The sequence below is a fragment of the Erpetoichthys calabaricus genome, chromosome 1, assembly GCF_900747795.2.
Source record: "Erpetoichthys calabaricus chromosome 1, fErpCal1.3, whole genome shotgun sequence".
NCBI classification, from domain to species: domain Eukaryota; kingdom Metazoa; phylum Chordata; class Cladistia; order Polypteriformes; family Polypteridae; genus Erpetoichthys; species Erpetoichthys calabaricus.
Window position 1 is genome coordinate 30517337 of NC_041394.2, and position 6000 is coordinate 30523336.

The window sequence follows — 6000 nt, forward strand, 5'->3', positions numbered from 1 at the left end:
TGGACGAGAAACAGTAGAAATGTGGTCTGAAAAAGATAGCTGCTCATCTATCACTACACCAAGGTTTCATACTGACTTGGCAGATATTAGTGACAGTGAGCCAAGCTGTACAGAGATGGGGAGATGAGCAGACTGGCTGCCCGGGATCACAAGAAGCTTGGTTTTTGCCATGTTGAGCTGTTGATGATGATCCTTTATCCAGGTTGAGTTATCAGTAAGACATCAAGAGACTCTAGCGGATACCATATTGTCCTCAGGAGGTAACGACTGGTACATCTGTGTATCATCAGCATAACACTGATAAGAGATCCAGCGAGATGGGCTCCATGACCATCTTCGCTTCACATTTAATCATGCGGTAAATCTTTCCTGATATATGTTCTCTTCTGCTGTGTCAAGTTGCACCTTCCAATCTCCATGTTCATATGGTAGCATTGGCATCGAGTGCCCGAATGGATCCTCTTCCTCTTTACTTGTCCCTTGCAGGTGGTTCCCTGTCCTTAATGGACTACTCACAATTGCAACTCTGGATGGAATTCTAAGACTTTACAGACTTGCCATTTTTATAGGTGCCCCTAATGTCTGGTGATGGGATGCCAGCTCATACTATGGATAACTCATCCCTGACTGATGCCACTTGTTACAGAGCCCTCTCTTCTCGAAATAGCGCACAACTCTTCAAAATGGTGGGGCGGTCTTCATTTCTACTGCAGTCGGTGACAAAAGCACATCAGCAGGGGTCTTGAATGCTACATTATCAGATGTCGCAGTATGAATGTTGAATACTGCATTGTCTTGAGATGCAGCAGAGGTGCTAAATGTTGCACTTCTGCACAATGATTGGTCCATTGTACGTGATCAGGTGAACCTCCTTGCATGAAGCTGTAGATGTTGCTCTGTCTTGGCTGTATTCCTTGACTGAACTGTCACAGCACACACTGTTCATCCCAGTCCAGATCTCAGTTTTGAGACTCCCTCCATTGCTGCTCTGTAACATATCTGCAATCTGTCTCCTCCTTTGATTGCAGTTTTACCACTGGCCCTGCTTCACATGGCTCATCTGGGGTCAGGGACAACTTGATCTCCCACACTATTCCTAGCTCTGGCATCCACATGTCCAGGCCAATGGACCTTGCCAGATGGAAGAGCACTGGTGGAGGTGCAGAGGTAGCAGTCTCGAAGTTGTCTTCCTCCCTGTACAGATGCTATAGTTGACACTCTAGATCTTGGATATCCACAGAAATGCCAAGCAGCTTCTTGGCAGTCTCCACAGCACTTTGTGCTTTGCTAAATTGGCCGCCTTTTCAGCCCATTGTTGACACTAATATGGCGCTCATTTTATGCTCTTTTAGGTGTCTCGCTACCCTTCAAAGGACTCATCACCATTGTCACACTGGATGGATTTCTGTTTGTGACTTTGCAGGCTTGGCATTTTTATAGGCACCTCTGCTGCTGGGATGCCTTCTCAAAATATGGATGACTCATGCTTCGCTGATGCAACTTGTCAGCAGTGTTATATTTTTATCTCTACAGTCCAAATATACTTCTTGACGATCTCATTTCATGAGATATGCTACAACCTTTTCAAATCTCATCAGTCATTTTTCCTAAAAGGGCTTTTTCTGACAAGAAGATGAAGGGTGAATGCAAAGCTGAGGTTGAAGGTTTATTAAAGGACACACTTGGACAAGGCCCTAACCCTAAGCCTGCTCTTAGTTCTCCTCTAATTTCGGATGCTGCAAGGTGCCAATACTTTTTTTTTTTTTAAATTGCATATGAAGTAGTGATGTGGTTCACAACAGTTCATGAACTCCTCTACTACAGTGTTTCTCTTAAACCTTTAAATCCAAGGACCCAAAGAATAAAATCAGTACCATACTGGTAACCAAGAAGACCCCACCATCACCCCCTAAATTTCCCCCTCTCTCCTCCTTTCCTATTCATATCAGTGCTTGACACTCATCTCCATTTGTGGACTGTAACACAGGTTGGTGTCATGAGGAATATGAATTATATTTTCATACCATAGAAACAAAATCTGTTTGTGAGGCATCAATGGCATTATTTGAGGCTATCCTCAGTGCTGCCTACAGAACAGGGAGGAGCTGGAGGTTTGGTGACATAGCTAGCTGGGTATTTGGGGAGGAGCTCATTATTGGTGACACACCATCACAAATCTTTTTCATTGGTTATTCCTTAGGGTTAAACATTCTCTACAGGAAAACCTGCTATGTTTTATGCAAAGACCCATACACCTTTTGCAATGTGTATTGCTGTTAGAATGTTGTAATAAACAGGATATATATGCTGGAGTATTTCACATCTTTCCCTTACACGGTCATTCATCCAGTTCACCGATTCAAATATTCATTCTAGGAAAGCTTTCAAATCAATGTCAAATTAATGTCTAAATAAATAATTGACACCAGCAGTATATCACCGTTAAAAAATAAATGCATGTCCTGGTGTGTCTCAATCTGATGGAAATGTAGAGTTAGCCATAAAAATTGAAAACACATTTTGCAGATTTTTATATATTACAAAACCTATGGAGCTCCACCGGAGTCATTTTTATTTTTTCTTCCTGAGACCTAAAGGGCCCCGCTCAAAACATTAAAAAAAGTGTGTATTTCTTTTATGTTTATAGTAATAGAATTACAACTGCTCTACTTGATCAAATATGAAATGCACTCCACCTTTGTCAGCCTTGGTCGTTGTTCTTTTTGTCCTCCTCCTTACCAAATGCTCCTCCATATCAAGTGCACCTGTCACACACAATTATTGACTTAATTACTGTCTCTTAACTCCCATTAATAGCTCGATGGGGCTCTTATTACAGTTACCTTTCTCATTTTAAAAGGTAATGTTGATATTGATTTTATGCTAGTATTGGTCACTTTGCATTCATAGATATTTTCTAATTACACGGTTTCAAAAATGTTACATTTAAGAAAATAGAACAAATTACTCATAGCCCCTCTATGATTGACACACATCAAACACACACTTTTTTTTTTTTTTTTTTTTTTTTTTTTTAAACATCAACTGAATTTTCATCTGCTGTAAATGAAAGCTATTGAGCCACAAGTCTATTTAGGCTACATTTGGACTCCATTGTAAACTGCTGTTAAAAAGTACATTTTTAACGAAGTTGACCAACACATTTAATTGCATTGGATTATTGCTGTTACTTTTGAATACAACAGATTGTAACAAAAATATGTAATAACTGACTCTTCGATGAAGCACATTAACAAATGTGAAATGCTCCAACTTCCATATCGGCTTAATTGCCAGACTCTCCTGAATGGTACGCTCTGCATGCATTTTCTAACTTGTTTATTTTACTTACCTCTGTACGTTTGCCAAACAGATTTGTTATCAAAGTCACTGATGCAAGTGCTAGGAAACAGAATAACACAACATTCATAAACATAAGGGTTACAGAAAAATAATTTCTTGTATATTAGTTTCAAAAACAGAACATAAGGATAACAAATACACACAGTGGCAAGAAAATGTATATGAACCCTTTGGAAATTACTGCATTTTTATATAAATTTGTTATAAATATTGTCTGATCTTTATCAAAGTTACAGTAATGATCAGTCCAAGTTAACTAATAACCCACACTTTCTTCTATATTATTCTTGTATATATTGCATGCATCATTCAAACATTCAGAGGAGTAGGTTTAAAAAAGTATGTGAAACCCTAGGCTGATGACTTCAACAAAAAACTTCAATTGGAATTGGGAGTTAGCCAACCTAGAGTCCAGCCAAGGAAACCAGATTAGGGGTCTGGGTTAGAGAATCTTTGACCAATAAAAATGACTCAGTTTGAGATTACTACTCACAAGAAACATCTGCTGATGTGAAATATGCCTCTCAAAAAAATGACATTTAGTACACAAAACATTGAATAGGCATGTGTCCAGTCAGGACACTAGGGAGAAAGCCACTCTCAAAAAAAGTGACATTTGCCAAAGACCACCTTGACACTCCACAATGCCACCGAGTAAACATTTTGTGAACTGATGAAACTAGGGTTTAATTGCTCAGGAAGAATATGTAGCAGCACATACATCATGAAAATATCACTACATGCCAACTTGAAAAAGTCATCCCAAGTGGTGAAGTACGGCGGCGGGGGATTATGGGCTTATTTGGGGCTGCTTTGCTGCATCAGGACATCAACAGCTTGCCATCAGAGAGACACACAAATAAATTCACAAGTTTGTCAAGGCATCCTACAGGATAATGACACACTTCTGTAAAAGTTGGGTGATGCACCAGTACAATAACCATAAAAATAGTTGTACTATACAATGGCATTAAAAAATAAAAGTAAATCCTACACATTACAAAAGGCGCATGGCTCTTTGGAGACTTTAAACTCATAGAAACATACTGTAGAAAGACATCAAGATGCCAGTTCACCAGACATCTTAAGAATTTGGCTGAGCTAAAGCAGTTCTGTAATGAAGAATATTCCAAAATAATTCCTCCTGAATGTGGTGCAGGTCTGATTCACAGCTACCACAACTGCTTGTTAAGAGATTACTGCTGCCAAAATTCAAAGGTTTCACCTAATGTTTCCACATCAGACTGAATGTTTGATGGGCGTGATGAATAAAGACATTAAACATCACAATTATGTGTTCAATTATACTTGTGACTTAGATGAAGAACATATCACATTTTATGACCAGTTAATGCAGAAAGCTATGTAATTCTTGCCATATTAAGAGACCGTCTGGAGTCTCCAGATTTTGCAGAGTTTCACTTTTGGAAATTCCACATGACAAGTGCACAGTCATAGGAGGAAAAAGTTCCAAACCATCAGGCTGGTCCATGAGGCTTTTATTCTACAAAATAGAAGTCTGGTAAAAGTTTGAAGTTACCAGATAATAATCATGAGCTTGTTTCATCATAACAAACTCAAGGAAACAGATTTACAGAAAGCAAAGTTTTAATGTATCACACTTGTCACTTTAATAGATCAAGCCTTTAAAGAGGACATCCAATGCAGTGTGGACTCTGGTGCTAAACAGAGTTCAAGTGAAGTACTTGTCTTTGCCTCGTTTGTCTGTGGTGTGGCAAATTCTTCCTGAGCTTGCTTTGGGTATTTCTAAATTTTTTATTTATTTATTTATTTTTTATATAAAGTGTTTGCTGCCACTGCAAAGGGGAAAAAACTGACAACACTTTCTAGCACAAGGATTTAGGCACCAAGTACCTCCCAAATTAGTTTTAGTCTCTAGCAGAGAGCCTGACTTGAAACAGTGGATCTTTGGACTAGTGATCAACATTAGATAGGTGCCACAGGGATGGTCAGTCCATTGGCTCAGAGTTCACTTCAGTTTACATAGTCATGCCTGCTTATGTGTGCAGAAATGTGAGCATCAGAGTAAAAAAAAAAAAAAATAAAAAAAAAAATAAATCAGCTTTTTCACCCTTTTCCATGACCTTTTGATATGGCAGAAGACCAACTTATCCTTGATTAAAGGCCCACCTTCGAGATGAAAGTCTGAATGGAAGTTGACCAATGATGGGTAACAGAGCACTAAAGAAGCTAGGACAATTTAGTGTTTTTCTAAAATACATTAGGGTGCAGGTGGATCTCTGTATATCTATCTAAACTGTTCTTTTCATAGATGGCCTTGTGCAACAATGAAATACCAGCAAAAAAGGAACAATGCCCATTTTATCATACACAGCCCTGACTGATTCTTGATGGTCTCTCTATGAAGGATTGTGCACAAGTCCCCAAAAAAAAAAAAAAAAAAATCTGGATGCAGTACCAGTTTGTTAGTTAAAGTTAATAAAAAACTCCACAATTATTCCAGAGGAATTTTGATTTGCCAAGTTACGGACTATGTATGTATACACTCAACTGTTTCTCAAATATTTTTTCAACTTAAAAATTAAAAGAGGAAGTATGCAAACACAATTATTCAAATGCAAACCTTACAGAATTAAACAAAAAGTCTCAGACAGA